Source organism: Mauremys reevesii, linkage group 16 (assembly GCF_016161935.1).
Source record: "Mauremys reevesii isolate NIE-2019 linkage group 16, ASM1616193v1, whole genome shotgun sequence".
NCBI lineage: Eukaryota > Metazoa > Chordata > Testudines > Geoemydidae > Mauremys > Mauremys reevesii.
In genome coordinates this window covers 9,815,300-9,836,285 of record NC_052638.1, presented here as the reverse complement: position 1 = coordinate 9,836,285, position 20,986 = coordinate 9,815,300, and the positions used below count along the sequence as shown (strand labels likewise).

Sequence of the window (20,986 nt, the reverse complement as noted above, 5' to 3'; positions counted from 1 at the left end):
TAAAGAGATCTCCAGATCAGGGCAGAAATGCGGCAGCCGTTGATGGATGATGTGGCTCTTCTGAAGGACTGGGGAAAGTTGTCTCCTGAACACGAATGGGAAAAGCCACCCGCCTTGCCTGCCAGGGTCAGCACCGCTAATAAAGATGGGGAGGGAAGAAGGAAGGCAGGAAGAAGAATGACTGGGTTGAATAGCAGGTAAACCTTGGTAACAACAGATACGTCTTCATGATGTGCAACCTGTTTGGCCATGGGGCGCTTCTTATCTCCATGTATCTTTAGAATGAGTTTGGGTTATGGGAATCTACTGGATGGGTCCCTTCCAGGTTCTTCCCCAGGACTTCGACGCCTAACTCAAAACCTGGGAACGCAGCCTCCAACATTGGCGGTGACCTAGCCAGGAGCTGCCTGCGCAGTTCAGTTCCAACCCACGCACTGGCCCAAACTCCTCACACTCTGATCTGGCTCCAGAGGTCTCCGCATGGCCTCATCTCCAAGTCAAAAGAGAGCCAGCCCCTAAAAGGTTACATGCAGACAGACATTTAGCCGTGCTGAATGTGTCCAGTAAACCTGCCTGCTCTTTACCTGAAGACCGAGTAGCTATGTGGAACTTAAATGGTTCTTTGGAACACATGAATGGCAGTGGTACAGTGCTTCCTGGTTGGGTGATAGAATGTCCAGGAGGGGAGTAATTGCTGTGTGGAGAGGGGGATTATGAGCAGGAGCACAGAGTTCTGACCACCTCATGAGTGAGGAGTCCCACCCTGCCAGCAGCTAACTGCATCTCCAGCTCAAGAGCCAGTTTCATCTGAGCTGTGTAATATTGCAGAGTGCTCTGCAAACCTCCCACCATCTGAACACGGACTTTTATTGGCCAAAACCAGAGAAACCTTGGTCTGTGGGAATTGCAGGATCAGACACGATCCTTGGCAATTGCTAAACAAAAGAGGGAGAGGGAATCTTAATGCACTGAGGGCCAAATCCAGATCTTGGTTACACAGGGGTAAATCTGGAGTAAGTACACCAGAGTCAAGGAAGGAAGGACTGAATATGGGTGACACGGCTGAGGAGACTGAATGGGAGGGCGAGCTTTGCTCCCAAATAGAGCTTCACAGAGAGGATTGGGCCCATTGGGGCAAAGATCCTGAGTCACCCCATAGCACTGAACCGTCGGAGGGGAGAGGTTCTGGAGCACCCTTCCAATGGAGGTAGTGAGGCAAACCACCTCACTAGCTGTAAGCTGGAGCGTGATACAGGTACGGATGGGATGATATGGCTGGGTTGCCTGCAATAGCAGTGGACTGGACTTGATCCCTCAGGCCCCTTCCATCCAGTCCTGCGTGCCTGTGTACCTTGCCAACCCCTAGAACATCGTCTTTGCTGCCATTGTTCTTCACCTGCCGAAGGTCCTGCCCCCCCATGGGGGTGGCACCAGCAACCCTCCGTTAGCACCATGTGGGGAAGGAGACGTCTGAGATCTATTGCGGGGAGGCCTCATTGACATGAGAACCCCTCTGAACATCTCCAGACCTGTTCCCACAGAGCCCCTTTTCTCCCTTCCCATACCAGGCCTAACTAACCCCAGGACTCATCAACTCCAGCGGCAGCGCCCTCTTGAACGGCAGCTTGGGACTTTCGTGACCTGGTGACAAAGGCCTCTGAACTCAGCGCTCTGTCTGCTTCTCCCTCCTCCTCCGCTTTGAAACATTAAACGACATTGGCAAAGGGCACTGCAAAGTCCCGGACGCCCCAGCGAGCCCTCCTAGGCTTGGCTGCGCTACGCCGTTGCGTTACGGGCTGCCCCGTTTGCGCGGCTCCTGGGCCGCGTGAACCCAGGCGCTGGATGGTGGGTGGACACGACGCACCGTATAACAGCACTCGTCAAAGTGCCAAAGTTTTCCAATCCAGGCAAAAGAATGATTTGTATTCCAGCCTGGGAAACGGGATATGCAGCTCACCCCCACCCAGCCCATTCCTAGGCAGACCCTTCTGGCTCTCTTTATCCCATATGATCCAGAGCCAGACTCTTAGTACCTCTGCCGGAATGAGCATCTCCAGTTTCCCCAGGGCCTTGGCTAGAGTTGCCACTTGGCGGCAGCTGTTCAAGGCTTTAGTGGCATTTGCCCTTCTTGTCACATCGCAATTGCTGACTTCCCTCAAGTGTCCTTGCAGAGGCAGCATTAGACTTGGTTTCCTGATCCTCAGCTGCCTTTTCACTGCCGCCTCCGCTCAGATGGTTCCTTTGCCATCTGTTTAATCCAGCGTCCTTCCCACTCCTACTGTCTGCCATACAAGGGGAAGCAGAGTTCAGGAGCATGGAGGGCGGCTTCACACACTCACTTACGCTGGTATAAATCTCAATGAAGTTACTCTGGATTTACACCAGTGCAGCTAGAGCAGAATCTGGCCCTACAACTCCCTTCCCTCTTTGGCTCAGGCACACATTCTCCAGCACCCAGGGACAAGTGAGGGCATCCTGAGCTGTCTTGCTCGCATTGAAGTCAATGGAAAACATCCCAGTGATTTCAAAGGGAGCAGAACTGGGCCCAGAGGAAGTGAGTGGCTGGGGACTAGGGTGACCACATGTCCCAATTTTAGAGGGACAGTCCTGATTTTTGGGTCTTTTTCTTATATAGGCTCCTATTACCACTCACACCTGTCCCGATTTTTCAACTTGCTGTCTGGTCACCCTACTGGGACAGAGGCCAGGTCCTCAAAGGCATTTAGGCTCCTAACTCCCATTGAAATAAAGGAGCCTAAACCCCTTTGTGACTCTAGTGCACAAGTACTGCTAGCGGCTCCACTGCATGGCCCCATCCTGCATGCCACAAGCCCTGACGGTGGACACCCACCCACAGTGCATGTGCAGCCGCTGCTCCGAGTCTGGGGTGGAGGGGGGCAGGGCCATGGGGGAGCAGCTGCTCTCCTTGGCATGCTCTCCTCTGAGCCTGGCACATGTCTGAATGGAGTTAACGTAGCTCCAAGTGGCATTAACACTCCCTGCCTGCCTGTGCCTCCTCACCCCCGGGAGAAGGGAGGTTTGCACAAGCAGCTGGCCTCTGCAAGCGCCTTCAGGCAGGGGCCAGCTGCCATATGTGTCCTGGGACAGCCTTTGCCATGGAGGTAGGGTGACCAGATGTCCCCATTTTATAGGGACAGTCCTGATTTTGGGGTCTTTTTTCTTATATAGGCTCCTATTACCCCCCCACCTCCCTGTCCCGATTTTTCACATTTGCTGTCTGGTCACCCTATATGGAGGGGCTGGCTCTTGCTGGGATTTTGGTGTCTTTTCGAGGTGGAATCCCTGCTCTGGGCAAGGGTCAGAAGCCAAGCCCCTTTCTAGGGGTCAGGGAGTCGTGTGGGTGGGGGCGTACTCTTCCAAGCGCCGCCCACCCAAATAAGCTCCACCCTTGTGAGTCAACAGAATGAAATGCCACATGCAGTAGATTGTGCAGCTATTTAAAATCGGCTCGTGCGTGTTCTCTGGGCTCCTTGAACTCGGCTTCCCTTCAATGGGGATCGATTATGCCATGAGCTTGGCTCTGTCTTGAAAGGGGGGGGATACAAGTGGTGGAATTGCCCAAATGCTCGCTGGAGTGAGACGTCTCGTACTGTAAACTGAGCAGATCGGTGACCTTCCCTCTCCTTTATGAGAGAGTTAACAATCCTGACGTTTAACTTCTCACCGGGCATCTGTGTTAACCCCTCACTGAGCTGAATGGGGTAGTTCGTATCGCCGAGCTATTGTTCCCGCCAGGCTCGTTGCAGGTAGACATTTCTGCATCGGTTACACTCCGTTCACATTTTTGAAATTTTCTTCACAACCATAACAGCTAGAGACTAAATTTTTTGAATGAAAGCTGAGATTCTGGCGAACAAGAGAGCAGGTTCAGAGAGGAGGTGCTGGCTGCTTCCAAGTCTTGCTCTCCAAAACCTCTCCCCCTGGGAAAGCATCCTCAGGATCACCATGTGGTGACTAAATTTCATGGTGTTTCCCGGGGAAGAGTAGGAGAAGCCCCTGGTCTTGGAGAATATCCTATTACTCTGCACATTCAGGGCAATCTCACTTCCTGTTTGGCAGAGGAACCAGTTGAGGGCTGGACTTAACTAATTGACCTTGTTGTTAAAGCCCTGGACTAGGAATCAGGCGATCATAGAATATCAGGGTTGGAAGGGACCTCAGGAGGTCATCTAGTCCAACCCCCTGCTCAAAGCAGGACCAATTCCCAATTAAATCATCCCAGACAGGGCTTCGTCAAGCCGGGCCTTAAAAACCTCTAAGGAAGGAGATTCCACCACCTCCCTAGGGAACCCATTCCAGTGCTTCACCACCCTCCTAGTGAAAAAGCTTTTTCTAATATCCAACCTGAGACTATTGCTCCTTGTTCTGTCATCTGCCACCACTGAGAACAGCCTAGATCCTTCCTCTTTGGAAATCCCGCTTCAGGTAGTTGAAGGCTGCTATCAAATCCCCCCTCACTCTCCTTTTCTGCAGACTAAATAATCCCCATTCCATTAGCCTCTCCTCATAAGTCATGTAGGTTCAGTTCCCAGTTCTGCCACTGATTCCCTGTGTGACCTTGGACAAGTCACTTAACCTCTGTGCCTCAGTTTCCTGTCTGTAAAATGGGAATAATTATCTTGTCTATTTATGTTGTAAGGTCTTTGGGACAGGGACTGTTTCTTACTGTTTTTGTACAACATGGCCCTGATCTCAGCTGGCGCCCCATAGGCATTGTTGGACTACCGATGATGATGAGATGAGAAGCGTAACTGGATTGTCCATCACTCAGAAACTGCTGTGTAGCCAAACCAAGTCAGACTTTGAAATGGATAGCCCCTCCCTTTTGCACCTTATCAAAACGAATAGATGAGAAATGCTGTTAGGCACCCAAATGCAATCAGGGATTCAAAGTTGGTTCCAAAGGAACAATTTAAGTGAAAAATCTATAGGTTGTTTATTTAAAACAAACACACCCTTCATTTAAAAAAAAATCAGTTGACTAGATTTTTCTTTAGGCCTGGGTCTATCCTGAAAACTTACGTTGGCATCGCAACATCTGTCAGGGATGTGACAAATCCACATCCCAGAATGATGTCGCTCTGCCGACCTGACCCCTGATCCTGTGCTAGGTTGACAGAAGGATTAAGTACAGCAATGAGAGAACCCCTCCTGTCCTTATAGTGAGAGTCTCCACTGAACCGGTACAGCAGTAGCTGCGCTGCTGTAGCGTTTTAAATGGAGACGTACCCTTAGACTACGCAACAGACCTACGTTGGTCTAACTACGTCGCTCAGGCGGGTGAAAAATCTACACCACTGAGCGATATAGTGATACTGACCTAACCCCCCACGTAGACAGCGCTATGTCAGTGGGAGAACTTCTCCCGTCAACAGAGCTCCCGCCACTCGGGCAGGTGGATTAACTATGCCGACGGAAGAAGCTCTCCTGTCAACATAATGGAGTCTCCACTGACACACCATGTCGCTGTACGTGAAGACAAGCCCGAAAACTCTTACAGTTGTAACAATTCTAGTGTCAGGAAAAAGGGGAAAGAGACCCTTTAAAATCTTTTACAAAGCACCTAGCGAATGGCGTATGCAAACAAAGAGGAATAATTTAAATAAAAAACCTCCAACGAGATTTGATTCCAATTTTATTACCCCTTCTCTGCATCAAAAAATATCCTTCTGGGGTTGAGAATCTGAGAAGCCAAGTTTCAGTCCCAAGGAGATAATTGGCCATAAAACACTGAAAATATAGGTTTAGAATAGGAAGTCTGACAGCTCCTTAAGTCCAGCAGAGTGAATTATAGGCATAATATTAGAAAGCCAAGTCTCCCTAGATAGTCATGCGTATCTGTGTCATGATCGCTTGCAGATATTCCCAATAGCTTCCACGGGCTGCCAAATCTTGTTTTTAAGGATAATTATTGTCTCTGTTTGGGTAGCTTTGGTTCTAGCAGATGCTGGAAGTGAGTTAGAGAATGCAACTGTTCTTTAGGTGATCTCTGGTGAGCTCCTAGAACATAAACCAATCTAGGCATAAACACTCTGGCTTTAATCCAGCAAAGCACTGAAGCACGTGGTTAATTTTAGGCACCATGTGACTTTAATGGGACACTACTCCCATGCTTAAGTGCTTTGCTGGATCGTACAAACCACTAATTAGGAGCAAATTCTACCCTCAGATAAGTGCATGCTGCTCGCGTCACTTGTGCACTCATCCGAGTGCAGTATTTGGTCCTGAGAAAATCGACAGCCAGGCCTGACTTTCATATACTTTAAGGCCAGAAGATCATTGGGTGGAGGGATACTTCAGTGATTTGAGCATTGGCTTGCTAAACGCAGGGTTGTGAGTTCAATCCTTCAGGGGGCCACTTAGGGATCAGGGGCAAAAATCAGTATTTGGTCCTGCTAGTGAAGGCAGGGGGCTTGACTCAATGACCTTTTAGGGTCCCTTCCAGCTCTATGAGACAGGTATCTCCACATATTTTATTATCTAGTCTGATTTCCTGCATAACAAAAACCCTAGAATTGCCTCCAGGGAATTACCTGGCTATACCTTGAAAGACAGCACTGATCATGCAGAAATTGTTTTAACATGTAGCTAATCTAGCCATCGGATGGACGCCTTCCAAAGGATCTCCTGTATGGAGAACTTGGAGATGCTCAAGTTCACTGAGCCGGACCGGGACACGGGTTCAGGGACATTTGCAAGAAGGACCTGAAAACTTTCAGCATCCACAATGCAAGCTGGGAAGATGCTGCTAACAACGGGCCACACTGGAGACCTGCACTGTGCCAGGAGAGCTGGTTGAGAGACGGGTAAGTGTAGAGAGCAAAGAGGAAAGTGAAGCAGGCCTCAAACCCTAGTAGTGCTCCTCTGGCCCTGCACCTAGTTCCTGCAAAAATTGTGGCAAGGACTGTGGCTTGAGAACTGGCCTCTTCAGCCAGTCATGATGCAGCAGCATCACACAGGTTAACTGATCTGCTTTGGGGCTTACCCCATTGTCTGTTGAATAGGATAGTTGCCATGTAGTTCAGACAGCAGCAAGCATCTGCTGTATTTCTCAGTGTCACATAAACCAATAGGACGGCAAACAACTCTCTAGGGTGTTTTGTGTATGGGTAAACATAACATGTCGTCATTGCCTAAGGAGACCACTGGTTGAGATCATGTCAAATCCTGCAGTGGAGGAGGAACACACCCTGGCTTGTCTAGGTCACTTTGGCCAGAATCCTATCCCAGGTCTACACTACAGATCTATATCGATCTAACTACATCATGCAGAGGTGTAGCTCAGTGGTTTGAGCATTGGCCTGCTAAACCCACTGTTGTGAATTCAATCCTTGAGGGGGTCATTTAGGGATCTGGGGCAAAAATCTGTCTGGGGATTGGTCCTGCTTTGAGCAGGGGGTTGGACTAGATGACCTCCTGAGGTCCTGTCACACCCTGATATTCTATGATATAACAAAAAGGTGTGAAAAATCCACACTCCTGATTGATGTGGTTATACCAACTTAACTCCCCTGTGTAGACAGCGCTGTGTTGATGGGAGAGCTTCTTACACCAGCATAGGTACTACCTCTCAGGGAGGTGGATTAACCATGGGAAGCTCTCCTGTCGGCGTAGGAGTGTCTTCACTTAAGTCTTACAGTAAATGTTTACGCTGCGGCGTTTTAATTGTAAACCTGCCCCTAGGCAGAGTGAACAGAATACGCACCCAATGTGATAGTAAGGAGCTGCCTCATAAACCCAGAGAAGGCAGGAAAATCAAAGTCAAGCTGCAACCTTGTACTGCATCTTCCAGTTCCCATTTACTTTTGTGGCTCTCCCTTAATGCATCTTGTCTGGTGTTAGACAGTCAGTTCTTCAGCCCCAGAAATGGGTCTCTCTCTCTCTCTCTCTCTCTCTCCTAAGATCTGTAAAGTGCCCTGTACGCTGTGTGCTCTGAATAAATAATAGCTGAATAATAATGGTCCTTTAAAAACTGTAGACAGTAGAGGAAAAATAAGAACCTACCTTCCTAACCTTATTTGAAACACTCAGGACAAAAAGGAAAAAATGGCAATTTATTTTGCTGAAAGGCAGGGGCTGACCTTCCAAAGTGGGCATGATTGGCCTGTGACTCACTCCGTCATGCTAATATACAGTGTGCAAAGTGATCCATTGTCCTATGATTGATTCCCTGCTAGAGGACCCTGGTGGTGATTGTATTAGATGTCATCATATGGGAAGAGATTTTCAGAAGAGCTCACCACCCACAGTAGGGGCTGTGGATTTTCAGAGGAGCACAGTGTGTTGAGTGCACACTGGGTGCTGAGTGTGTTTGTTTAATTGGGCCCTTTTTTTAGGTGCTTAAAAGGAAGCTGTGCTTTTTTGGAAAATCTAGATCACTTGATGATCACCTGTTCTGAAGCACCTAGCATTGGCCACTGTCAGGAGACAGGATAGTGGGCTAGCTGGTCCATTGGTCTGACCCATGATGGCTGTTCTTACGTATGGAAGAATCCAGGGGTAGTTAAGGCTGGTGCTTTCATTGTCCTCTGCAGACACAGAATCCCACCTTGCTCCTGTTAAAATTGATGAGAGTTTTGCCATCGACTTCAGTGCAAGCAGGACATTTGCATGTATGTGGCCATTTGCAGGTGGTGACAGTAATTTAAAGAGACAATGTCCCTGGTGGCAATGGAACAGCTCAGATTGTGTTTGGGTTTTTTGACTTGCATTACTTATGGGAGGAGGCTGAAGGTTCCAAATACCTGGAACCATAGTTGAGGTAGTTGCTGCCTTCCACCCACGAGGAGGTGGTATTTTAGTGGTGCACTCTGTGTGTTGTTTGAAAGGTGCGTTTTCATCAAAAGAGCTGTGTGAGCAGGAAGGATTCTTAGTACCCAGGATATTGTAATGGCTTTGATGCTGATGTTCTGTGTGATCTGGGGACTTCTATACTGACACACAACCCCCCAGTGAGGAACATGCTTGAGAGGTGTGGCCTGTACTGGAGTCCAGAACCCTTAGAAGATGGATGCTTCATCCTATAATTGTGCATTTAGGGTGCAATTAACCCACGAGCCAAGGCCCAATGCAAGGGCCTGTGATGCCCTATTGCTGGGGAAAACAGCTACACGAGGAGAGCCTTTGGCCCACCTAGGAGGCTGACTCCATGTTGATTGTGCACATGCCGGCAAAGAGGGGAGTGTCGGGGGTGGTCCGGAGAACTGGGTCCTTACATTTGATATAGATCTAGTGGCTGGGAAGCCGTGGTCAGGTGGAACAAAGAGGAAGCAGCTGCTTTTCCAGCTCATAACGTTATGGGTTGGAGCTGAAACCTTGCTCAACCTGATGAGTGAACGTGCCCTTCATTTGAGAGAGTTGTAAGAGACTATCAAGGGGCCACACCTCAAATAAAGCCTATTACGGTCTGCCCAGCAGCAAGCACCATGTGGGTGGTGGGGGGGTCCACAGAGTATTGTGACCTGGTGGGAACATAGGTGTGTGAGAGAACAGCCAAGAACAGAGAGGCAGAGGCAAAAAGCAAGAAAGTCAGTGGTAGCTGTTGAGCCCAGTGTCCTGGGAAAAGCTAGAGAGACAGCATTTGGGTCTGTTGGCGAAAGTGGCTTGCGGCTGTAAGGTAAGAAACTGCTCCTTTGGTTTGTGGGTCCTGCGGCATTTGGAGAAGCAGGACTTTGTACATTGCTTGTAAATAAACAAGCTTGCCTGAAAGAGAATACTGGACGCCATGCATTACTGCTTCCAACTGGAACGTCCTCTGGGCCAGGGCCGGCTCCAGACCCCAGCGCGCCAAGCGCGCGCTTGGGGCGGCTTTTTGTCGGCAGGGTGGCAGGCGGCTCCGGCGGACCTTCTGCAGTCATGCCTGCGGATGCTCCACCGGAGCCGCGGGACCAGTGCACCTTCCGCAGACACGTCTGCAAGAGGTCCCCCGGAGCCGCGGGACCGGCGACCGGCAGCGCGCCCCCTGCTGCATGCCACCGTGCTTGGGGCGGCCAAATTCCTAGAGCCGCCCCTGCTCTGGGCCCCAAAAACTGAGTAGCCACTCAGGTCGAAAAAGGGCAAAAGTACTAATGAGCTCACAGGAGAGAGGCACAACAAGAACCAATGGCTGAGAGCTGGAGCGGGACAAATTCAGACGCGTCATAATACAGGTTTTTAACCGTGAGGATGACTAATCATTGGAACAAACTGCCCAGGAAAGTGGTGGATTCCCCATCTCTTTTAACATCAAGACTGGATGCCTTTCTAGAAGATGCATTTAGCCAAATGCAAGTTATGGGGCTAAATCGAGGGGTAACTAGGTGAAATGTGTTGGGCTGTGATATGCAGGAGGGCAGGCTAGGTTATCTAGTGATCTCCCTTGTGGCCTTAACCACTATGAATCTGGGTAGGGGGGAGGAAAAGCTGAAGTAGCAATCGCAGAATGGCTGCTTTGCAGCCCATGCCCTTCCCTATGGGGGAGGGGATGTTTCTGACCACTCCCCAGTCCTTCATTTGGTTCTTCCCGCCCAACCAGTTTTGTGCCAATGTGGGTAAATTTCACCTTTTAAAGATTTTGCTTTTAAAATGTTCCAGGGCCTGATCCTGCCATCCATCAATGCCCACAAGACTCATTGAGCCCAGCAGGGGATCCTGCACAGAGGCTGGTGGCCGCATTAACCCTCTGTATCGCTGTAAGGAGAAAACTGCTTCCTTGCTCTTCAGCTGCCATGGAATCCTCATATGACTGACCAGCCTGATTCCAATTACGCTGCGAAAGGTCATGTCCCGGCACTGCAACATTTCACAGACAATATCTTAATTACAGATGGGTAAATAGTGAGGGAAATTATCCACTAGGATTTCAGCAATTTCTCAAGAGGACTTTGCAAAGAGGACATCCGAATCTGAGTCTATAATCGGTACGTATCACACGGCATCACCTCCCAGGAGTGCAGTAAGCACCATGACGACGTCTGTCACCTCTCGTTTGTTCTCCTGCGGGAAGAAGCATGTGCAGTGGGGTGTTTTGTTTTGGAAGGTTTTTTCAAGTGCTTAATTTGTAATGAAAGGTGCCGGAGCTCAAGCAATTTATTACTTTCATAACTGATGCAGCGAGCCAAGAGGTGCCGGGGCTGTCAGCTGCCCAAGTGGAGAGGTGCTGGGCCTCACTGGCACAAATTAAGCACTGTTTTTGGTTCTGTTGCTGCATAGTAAATGTTTTGGAGAAGGCAGAAGGGGGGGGAGGCTGGTGTTTGTCCTGCTTTCAACAGTCCAGAAGGGGAGGGGGTGAACCATCCCCTGGAGCAAGTCAAGTCCATGGAAGGTGAATTCTGGGCCAGCAGCTGAGATTTGTTTGACACCAACAGGAAACGTGTTTCAAGGCAAAACAACTCTCATGTTAGGCTGAAGTGGTTTATAAAGGCTAGATCATCCAATGGCACCAATCCCACGTGACCCAAGGGACCAATCAGGTCGCTCGAATAGCAGCGGTTCAAAGGAATCCTCCCAGTTCACCAGGAATTTGGGACAGGAGACGCCTCCGGGGGCTGGTTTCAGCTGGCGGAGGAGCCGCGCGCTGGTCAAACGCGTCGCTCCGTGTGACCCAGTCAAAGCGAAAGGGCCCGATCCTGCAATCGGATCCACGCGCGGGTGGGGGGGCTTCTTCCAGCCATACGGAGCTTTCGGGACGCTGTCCCCCCGCGGGGCTCTGGGTGCAGGATCGGGCCCTCCATTGACCGTGTGGTTTGTTTAAAAAACGTTCCCCCAGGTGAGAGACACGGAAGGCTTCGCCCGCCTGCCCCAGCTGAGCGGGTTTCAAAGCAGCGCCTCAGGAGCCGGATTATTTTTAAAAATACCATTTGCGTGGCACGTTTGCGAGCGTCTCTTGCACGGTCGCTTGCGGGGTATTTATTTACTTCGGGGGGGGCAGCCCCCTTGACAAAGCTATTTAAAGTATTTCTTGCCCTCTAGACCCAGGCGGGAGCCTAAATTGGAAAGACCCCGCAACCCTGGGAAACCGGGCGGGGGGCGGGGGATTTCTGTGTGGATTAAAGAAGCAGTTTCTGAAAATCGACCTGCCGGGGGGCTGCCTCCTGCTGTCGGTACGTTTCAGGCCGGAGTGGCCGGGACATGGGAAGGTGGGGCGGGGGAGGTATTTCTCCACCGGGGAAGCTGCCAGGCAGTCCCGGTGCAGAGGGCAGGGGAAGTGGCTTCAGGGGGGCGCCCCGCTGGCTCTGCGCGGGGGCGGAGTGCCGGGGGCTGGGCGCTGCGCGCTTTGCTCTGATCCCACCCCTCGCTCTCCCAGTTACTAAGCGCCGCTGCCGGGTGCAGCTGGTCCCGCAGCTCGCTCGCTGCCGGGGCAGCTCGGCTGCAGGGGTGCGCGGGCGGGCGGCAGACCCAGCGCTGCTGCCGCTGCCGGAGAAGCGGACCCGGGCGCTGCCCCGAGAGCGCCCCCCGGGACCGGGGCACTGCGCGCCGCGGAGCCCGGCGGGTGCGGGCAGGCGGCCGCGCCCAGAGGAGCCGCTGCCTGGCCGGGAGGGGAGGAGGAGGCGATGCCTGCCCGCTGATCCCCGAGCCGGCGGGGAAGGAGCTCCCCGCGGCGGCCCCAGCAGCTCGGTGAGGGGCCCGGGGCCCCAGCTCCCGGAGGGCGGCGGCGCAGCTGTGAGTAGCGGGCGGGCTGGGCTGGGCTCGGGCGGGGACTGGAGCCGCTTCCAGGGAGGGAGCGGAGCGCGGCCAGCTCCGGGGGGGGCCTGGGGGTCTGTGGCCCCGCAGCCAGCGGGCCGGGGGCCCCTCTCCGGGCCGGGGGCCCCTCTGCGGGCTGCTGCACTGCAAGTTTCCTGGCAGCGGCGCCGGGCGGGTCACGGGGTGGGGCTGGCGCTTGGCCTTACTTCTGCACTAGTTGCAATGCAGGAAACGGGTCGCCTCCGGGGAGCGTTCCCGGCCCACGGGGCTGGCTGTGCCCGTCCGCCCCCCGGACCCCGACCCCACGCGAGCCCGGAGGAGGAGCGCTCTGCGGAGCCCGTTCCGATCCGCACCCTGTGCAGGCCGTTGCTGGCAAAGGGCAGCCTGCCAGAAGCGGTTTGCAACACGATCAACGGCAGGCGGTTACCAGCGGCTGGGTCAATTTAACCCCCGATCCCGCTCAAGTCAGATGCTAAAGGTAGAGCCCATGGCCCCTGTTGTTCCAGCCCTGCTCTTTGGGAGGGGCTGCCTTGCCCAGAGTCCACCTCGTGGCACACGCCTTGCACCCGGGATCCTACCCCGCGGAGCAGTAACTAGGGGGGAAATCCCTACTGGTGTGGCTTTTAGAGCTGTGATTTTTTTCTTTCTTTTAGCTCACGCCAGCTAAAAATATTAAACAAAATCCAAGTCTTCAGTGCCTGGCAGGGAGAATCCATTACAGCACATGGACTCTGGATCTGCCTGCAGTGTGGAAGGGAAAACACTGTATTTCTCTCCAGAACTGTGTGTTCTCTGCCACTGGAGGGGAGAGAAAGAAAAGGCTCTGTTAATGTTGGTAGGGGCCCACATCCATCCACCCTTAATGTTCAAAATACCACCCAGACATGAGAATGAACCCGATTCTCTGCCGCCGCTCTGGGACCTTCAGGGGTTTGTTTAGAGCGGATGGTACACGTGTCTTGTGGCACATGTTAAAGCCAGTTCCTCTCTCCCCATGTGCCACAAATCCTGCTTGCAGCTTACTCAGTACTACTCGTTTGCTCCCACTCTGCCTGTCTCGCCTATTAAGATAGTGCCACTCTTCAGGGCACTGTGTGTTCGGAGCAAGCACGCTGAGGCCCTGATCTGGCTTGGACCCTCTTGGCTCTACCACATGGTTATGGCAGCCCCTCTGACTTTGACAGGACTGCTGTTGTGAGGAGGGTGACCAGATGTCCTGATTTTTATAGGGACAGTCCCGATATTTGGGGTTTTTTCTTATATAGGTGCCAATAACCCCCCCGCCCCCATCCCGATTTTTTACACTTGCTGTCTGGTCACCCTAGTTGTGAGTGTCGCGATTTAGGATTTAGCCTGGAGTCACAGAAGCCCAAAATTTTACCTTGCAGAAGAGATCAGTGACCCACTTTGCATTCTGATGGTTAACATCCAGTGGCCCTGGACCCGGGTGCTGGATATCTTTCTGGTAGCTCAGTGGTACAGGGCCCCCCTCGGGTCTGCCCCACTTGCTGTGGGTTGGGAGTCAGAGTGAACGGCAGCCAGCTGGTGAGCTGAAGGGCAAAGGTGCTTGTTTGTCCGCAGTTTGCGATGTGCATCCACTTTTGTACATCTTCGCTGTTGGCTATTGTTCTCCTCAACGCTGTTTGCTTTGTAGCAGCTGGGTGTGCTGGAGCCCTGGTGGGTGATTCACTATTTTGTGTAGGAGGTGGTGGGAAGGGCTCCCTTTCTGTGTAAGAACAGCTTCCAGGGTGTTAGTGACAGCTCTGATGGCTGGCTGGGTTGACGAAGTCCATCATTCGAATTTGAGCAAATAACTCAGCTACCCAACAAGTAGTGCGCTCCACTGCTCCATCTAGTTGTGGGATCTACCGAATGCCCCCCCATTGCCAAACTTGGGGCATGTCTACACTACCGGCCGGATCGATCGGGGATCGATTTATCGCGTCTAGATGCGATAAATCGATCCCCGATCGCTCTGCCGTCGACTCCGGAACTCTACCGCGGCGGGAGGCGGAAGCGGAGTCGACGGGGGAGCGGCAGCAGTTGACTCGCTGCTGTCCTCACGGCCAGGCAAATCAACCTAAGATATGCTGACTTCAGCTATGCTATTCATGTAGCTGAAGTTGCGAAACTTAGGTCGACCCCCTCCCCCCCCCCCCCAGTGTAGACCTAGCCTAAGATCCTGATCCTGTAGCACTTCCTCATGTGAGTAACTCTTGCGCACCTAGCCCTGTTGAAGTCCAGGGACTGCATGGAGCAATCCAGATTAATGTACTGGCATGCCCACCTTTATGGTCACTAGGGAAACTGGTGACGTGGTGGGGAATTTGTGGCAAAGAAGGCCTGAGGGCCAGATTCTGATCTTTGCTACACCTCTGTAAGGGTCTGATCCACTTCCCATTGAAGTCAATGGAAAGATTAATCTCAGTGGCCTGTGGATCCAGCCCTAAATCAGGAGTAATTTCACTGACTGGACCGAAGTTGCTCCTGAATGATGCTGGAGGAACTGGGGTGAGATTCTGGCCTTTCGTGGAGACGTATCCCTAGAGTTCACCTCTGAACCTTGGTGGTACTGCAGAGTTCTGTTCAGGGGCGGCCCTAGACTAGCTGCCAGCAACTGGCACCCCAGGCGAACTATGCACCCCCCCGACCCCAAGGACAAATCTAGGCTGAGGTTTTTGGTAAACTGGGAAACATTTTGCCCCTTTTTTCCTTTTAATGTTTTTAAGCCTTTTTTTTTTTTTTTTTAAAACAGAGGCTTAATTATTTGGTTTGTCTGTCTGTCCAACTAATATTTCTGAGATCAGATAAAATAGAGAGACAAAATTTTCAGACTAGATTTGTACATGACAGCTAGATGATAGTTCAGTCCGGTTTCAAATAAAAATGCATTAAAAATGTTAATTATAATTTTTATTATTACAAATCCAAAATCATCCATTACACTATCCTGCTTTAACTGCCATTACCACCACATCCAATATAGAAAGAAATAAGAAAACTCTTCAATGAACTTTAACCTATATTTACAGAACACTTGGAATAAAAACACTCTGTGCTCTTAAAACATGATTTTTCTTGCTTTAAGTTTTGAAAATTCAGTCACTAGTTCTTTTAGATCCAGTTTTCCAGCTATTTCATGCTCTATTGACATTGTGGCAAGTCCAACAAGTCTCTCTTGCACCATTGTTGAACGCAGATATGTTTTTATCAATTTTAACTTTGAGAAGCTACGTTCCCCACTAGCTACGGAAACTGGCAAAGTTAAAAGAATGCGTAGAGCTATTTTTGGAAAACTGTCTGTGCGTTTATTTTCACAAACAAACTTTAATACTTCTTCAGGAGTGGAATGTTTCTTAAATCATCTTGAAAAAGCCTGAAGCTCACTACACAAAGCTGTAGCATCAATGTCTTTTGAATTTTCATGAGTCAATGCTGACTCCAGTTTTATACAAAATTCTCTTATCTGTTTTGCTGTTTTCTTTTGCAAGCTGTGGATATCATATAGAAAGCCAGATATCGACTCTAGCTGCTGCATCTGTTGAAATCTTTCGTTAACCCAGTGAATAGCAGTATCAAGGACTGTGAAATAGAAATTCACTTTGAACCTTTGTTTTGGGTTCTGAATGGGTGTGTCTCGTTCTTCATATGAAAACTGCTGTTTCTTTTGCCGAATGCGAACTGGCTCTGGTTCAAATTCTGTCAGAAAGTCTATTTCTTCAGCAAGCTCGAAGAATCTACCAGTGTTCTTTTGAAGCCTTCATCACTTCTGAATTCCTCCAGAATATTTTTAGTTTGCTGCAGTTTTTGAATAGCAGAATGTATGTTCAAGTTCTTTTTCTGAAGCTGCTTACTAGTGAGGTTAATCTCGAAAAGGATATTATACCACAAAATGAGTGAAATCACAAATTTGAACTTGGAAAGGTCATTTGCAGAAGCTTCTGCATCTGAACGTGCCGTATTGCCAGATGATCCAGTAAAGGTAGTATCATCAGAAATTTCAATTAGGGCATCATAAATGTTTCCAAGTTCATAGCAAAGAGGCTTCAAAGCATCAATGCAACTCTCCCATCTTGTCTGACTAAGTGGTTTCACAGTTAAAGAATTCACATGGCGAGTCAGAATCTCCCAATGGCGTGTTGAGCCTGAGAAAAACACATACACACGTTGCACCAGGTCAAAGGAACTGCTTGTCTTCAAACAGCATCTAGCAGCATCTTTGACAACCAAATTCAGAGAATGCGCACTGCAAGGAACGAAAAAGGCCCTAGGACTGATTTCCATGATTCTCCTTTGCACACCATTGTCTTTACCCTTCATATTACTCCCATTATAGCTTTGGCCATGTAAGTTTTCAACAGATAATGACATTGTTTCAGAATTTGAATCCAGATTTGAATCAGTTCATTCTGCATATTTTGTGCAATGAACCTGTGTTTCATGATCAGTTATTTTACGTAGATTCTCCTTCATGACTGGATCAAACAAAGCAAGCTAGTCAACAAATCTTAAAAAGTTTCCATTACTTGGAGTGTATAATTTTGTCATTTCTGCTGTGGCCGCAGAATGCTAAATTTTGCCCACCGAGAACTCTCACTAAAGTAAGCAGACGCTCTAATATTTGTTGCCAATATTCTTCTTTTTCCTTGATCACACGTAAATTTTCTTCATCGATAGTTTTTCCTTTTTTTCAACCGTAATTCAAGTTCTTTCCAATTTTGAAAAGATTCCAAATGTTCTGCACTTCTTTCATGTGAAGAGAGAACTGAAGAGACGTTTTTCCAGTTCTTCGAACCATTTTCAGTGAGTGATGTACCAATTGCTTGATTTCTAAACAACTTGCAGCAAAAGCAAAACACAGGGTCCTTCGACACTGAATATTGTAACGTTTCAGTGAATTTCTGCCCCATTAATGAGTTTTTCCTCTTGTAAGGCTGAGCAGAGAATTTTCTTTTATTTCCATCTTTAGGGAAGGGAAATTCATGAACTTGTTCTGGTCCATGTTCCATGAATATTTGCCGCACACTGTCATCACATCTGGGCTATGAAGCTGGGTTCCCATATTGTAACTTGTTTGTAACTTCCTCATCCTTTCTTCCTTCTACTTCATTTACTTCAATGTCTGCATATGTCTCTAAAGGTGAATACATTTTCTCCACCTCCATATCAGTCTGAAGCTGTGAGCTGCCTTCATCTAGAAGTAAGTTTCCATCATCTTGAGTTTCCAAACTGCTTCCATGCAGATGTGAGCTACCCTCCTCTCCAAGTAAAATTTCTTCATCTGGATGCTGTTTTGCTTGGTCCTTTTGTTTATGATACTCAGCTCCTGAGGGTTTTCTTTTTCCTCTTTCTGCCATGGGGCATTTGGGAATATTGTTATGTGCTCCCGACTGCAAGCATTATAGCGTTAAGGATGGCTGACACACCCACCACATGGTTGGCGATTTAAAACACATTTCAGCCATCCCAACACGTCTTTTCACTGCTTAAAGGTTCAATGCTTAGTAACATACACTCACTTACCTATTAACACAGTTAGTTACAGTGTTTACACAGAAACAAACTGACCTTTTTCGATGTTATAACCCAACACCGGTTGTTTGGAAAGTAATCCCCTTCCTCACAATTACCCGCTTGGAGTGTGACATCATCACTTTCATAGTCTATTAAGCGTTAATGCTGTTACTTTTCTCTTATGGACCTTATTTATTCCATGTGAACCAGTTATAACAAAGAAAAGTTCATAATTATACAGCGCAATAATAACGCTAAGGTTTAATAACGCTTAAAGATTCTCACATTTTGGATTTATAATGCTGAAAGACATTATTCTTTAATCTTTGGCACCAAGAAATATAATTTTCCACAGTATTCGCTCGATTCTTAACCATCTACCTGCGATGTGTGTTAAAATGACCATTTGACATGTATCTACTCCCTATATCTCCGCTCTACATGAATTTCCAGCTATACAACCTTGATGTATATTCAAGTTAGGTGTCATGAGCATTGCAGCTTTTGCCGCTGGTGCATGTGTTTCATTGTGGCTGAGTTATTGCTACAGTTAATCCCTCTGTTTAATAAATAGTTTAGTTGTAAAGATGGAACATCTTTTGATAAGAGAAGGTTACAAACGTTGTTTCGTTTAATAAAAATCAATTGTAAATGCTGTTTTGTGTTTAATTACATTCCAGTTACCATCTTAATGCAGCTTGATACAAATCATGAGTAAAAAGTTATCCAGTAAAAAAGCAATATGTCATTCACCATTTCCTGACATTTTTGTATATTTATTGTATATTTTTAGTATATCAAGCTATATAATTGCTTAAAGAAATGTATATAGTTAGTGTGCTCTCCTAGGTAGCGAGATGATGTACCAATCTCATGTAAAGGCTCTATTTTGCTGTAAATGTTTTAATGGTTATATCAACTAAGGGGAACACATCTTTCTTTAGAAAATAACTCAAGTACAAATGGAAGATTATTTAAATTGAGGCTTTCCACGTGACTTTTAAATCACTCCACCCCGTGCTCTGGTTGGCTGAAATCCAGCTAAAGCATCTACGCTGAGAAAGGCATCAAGTTTAAGTTAGTTTAGCTAGTTCGCATTCGCTAAACCTGAGCTAAACTTGGCCACTTTTCTGGGTCAAAACAAACCCTGAGGTGGTCACAGTCTGTGTGTGTTTGCCACCCTCCGTGGCTCTGGCTATAAGACAGCTGCTTTTTAATTTTTTTTGTTTGTTTTTTAAATATATGGGGAAACAAATGAATTGATGCCTCGTTTCCAGACCTTCCTCTCTGCAAACACACCCCAGTCAGATTATACCTGGGATTTATCCCAGGCCACGGGGACAATTTTGTGGAGGCCTTTTGCTTAAATTATCCCCAGTTTATCATTGCCTCTCAGGATTGGATCCTAACCCTGCAGTTGTTTAAGGGTCTGTACCGGCTCAGCATTCCCTATTGCTACCCCTGCTAGGTATGGAGGGTTTTTTACAATGCATTAAAATAACCTTCTGTGGAGCAGAGTGTGTCTAAAAACATTGTTTGACAAGGAAATTGCGACCTACAGTCTGAGTGGCTTTGTTGCAATGTGGTCTGCATTGTATGGGGAGAACAAGCTTCTTATCTGATCCCTCCTGCCTGTTGAAAGGAAAACAAGACAGCCTAATCTCCAGTGATGTTAAATTACATGTGTTGGCTTGGAGATGCAGCTTGTAATTTTAAAGGCCTTCGGATGTGGCTTTTCCTCCTACCCTCTGCTGCATCTCTCTTCTCTTCCCAGGTCCTGGTGAACATGTTGTGTCGCCCTAGAGCTGTTTGATTGCATGGCACTGTGAACTGACTGCTTGGTGCAGTAGCAGCCAGGGTGGATTAACAGTCCTACTTGTTTGCTGTGATAGCATTGTCCATGGGGCTTTGAAACTGGCATTTTTGTTGCTTTTAAGTGCACGGAGAGTGATGATACTAGTCTCCGAGCCAGTAATAACCTAGGGCTGGATCCTGCTCTGGTTAAACTCCGTGGCAGAGCTTCCATAGATGTCAGTGGAAGCAGGATCAAGCCCCCGCCCCTGACTGAAGTGCTAACCTCTGGTTTGAACTGACTGGATTCAGTGCCTAATTTGCAGGGGCGGCTCCAGGCACCAGCACGCCAAGCGCGTGCCTGGGGTGGCAAGCCGCGGGGGGCGCTCTGCCAGTCGCCACGAGGGCGGCAGGCAGGTTGCCTTCGGCAGCACGCCTGCAGAGGGTCTGCTGGTCCCATGGCTTCGGCGGACCTCCCGCAGGCGTGCTGCCGAATCTGCGGGACCGGGGACCTCCCGCAGGCGTGCTGCCGAATCCGCGGGACCGGGGACCTCCCGCAGGCGTGCTGCCGAATCCGCGGGACCGGGGACCTCCCGCAGGCGTGCTGCCGAATCCGCGGGACCGGGGACCTCCCGCAGGCGTGCTGCCGAATCCGCGGGACCGGGGACCTCCCGCAGGCATGCTGCCGAATCCGCGGGACCAGGGACCTCCCGCAGGCAAGCCGCCGAAGGCAGCCTGGCTGCCGTGCTTGGGGCGGCAAAATACCTAGAGCCGCCCCTGCTAATTTGGCTCTCGCTTGTGGTGTGAATTGGGAGTTATTCTGTTGAAGTCAGTGGAGTTCCGGGAGTGGAATACCAGTCTCAAGGAGAACGGAATCAAGCCTTCAGTCTGTTGTTCTCTTGAAACTGGGGTTGCCAGTTGTTGCAGTTTGTGAATGATTCCTTGAGGATCTCAGCTTTCATTGAAAAGAAAAAGAACATTTCTAGCCTGTGCCTTTGGT

At 49.3% G+C, this 20,986-nt stretch overlaps 1 protein-coding gene across 4 annotated transcripts in view; it reads left to right on the top strand.

Moving 5' to 3' along the window:
• Positions 1-11,658: 11,658 nt before the first annotated feature.
• Positions 11,659-20,986, top strand: part of CPNE2 (copine 2) — a 172,684-nt gene continuing 163,356 nt past the window's right edge. The window contains exon 1 of one of the 4 annotated variants that reach the window (XM_039503319.1): positions 11,659-11,767. The gene's annotated coding sequence lies outside the window, so the exon portion shown is untranslated. Of the gene's footprint in view, positions 11,768-11,990; positions 12,102-12,364; positions 12,661-20,986 lie in introns of those variants that run through there. The other 3 variants (XM_039503317.1, XM_039503318.1, XM_039503315.1) reach the window with 3 other exon arrangements.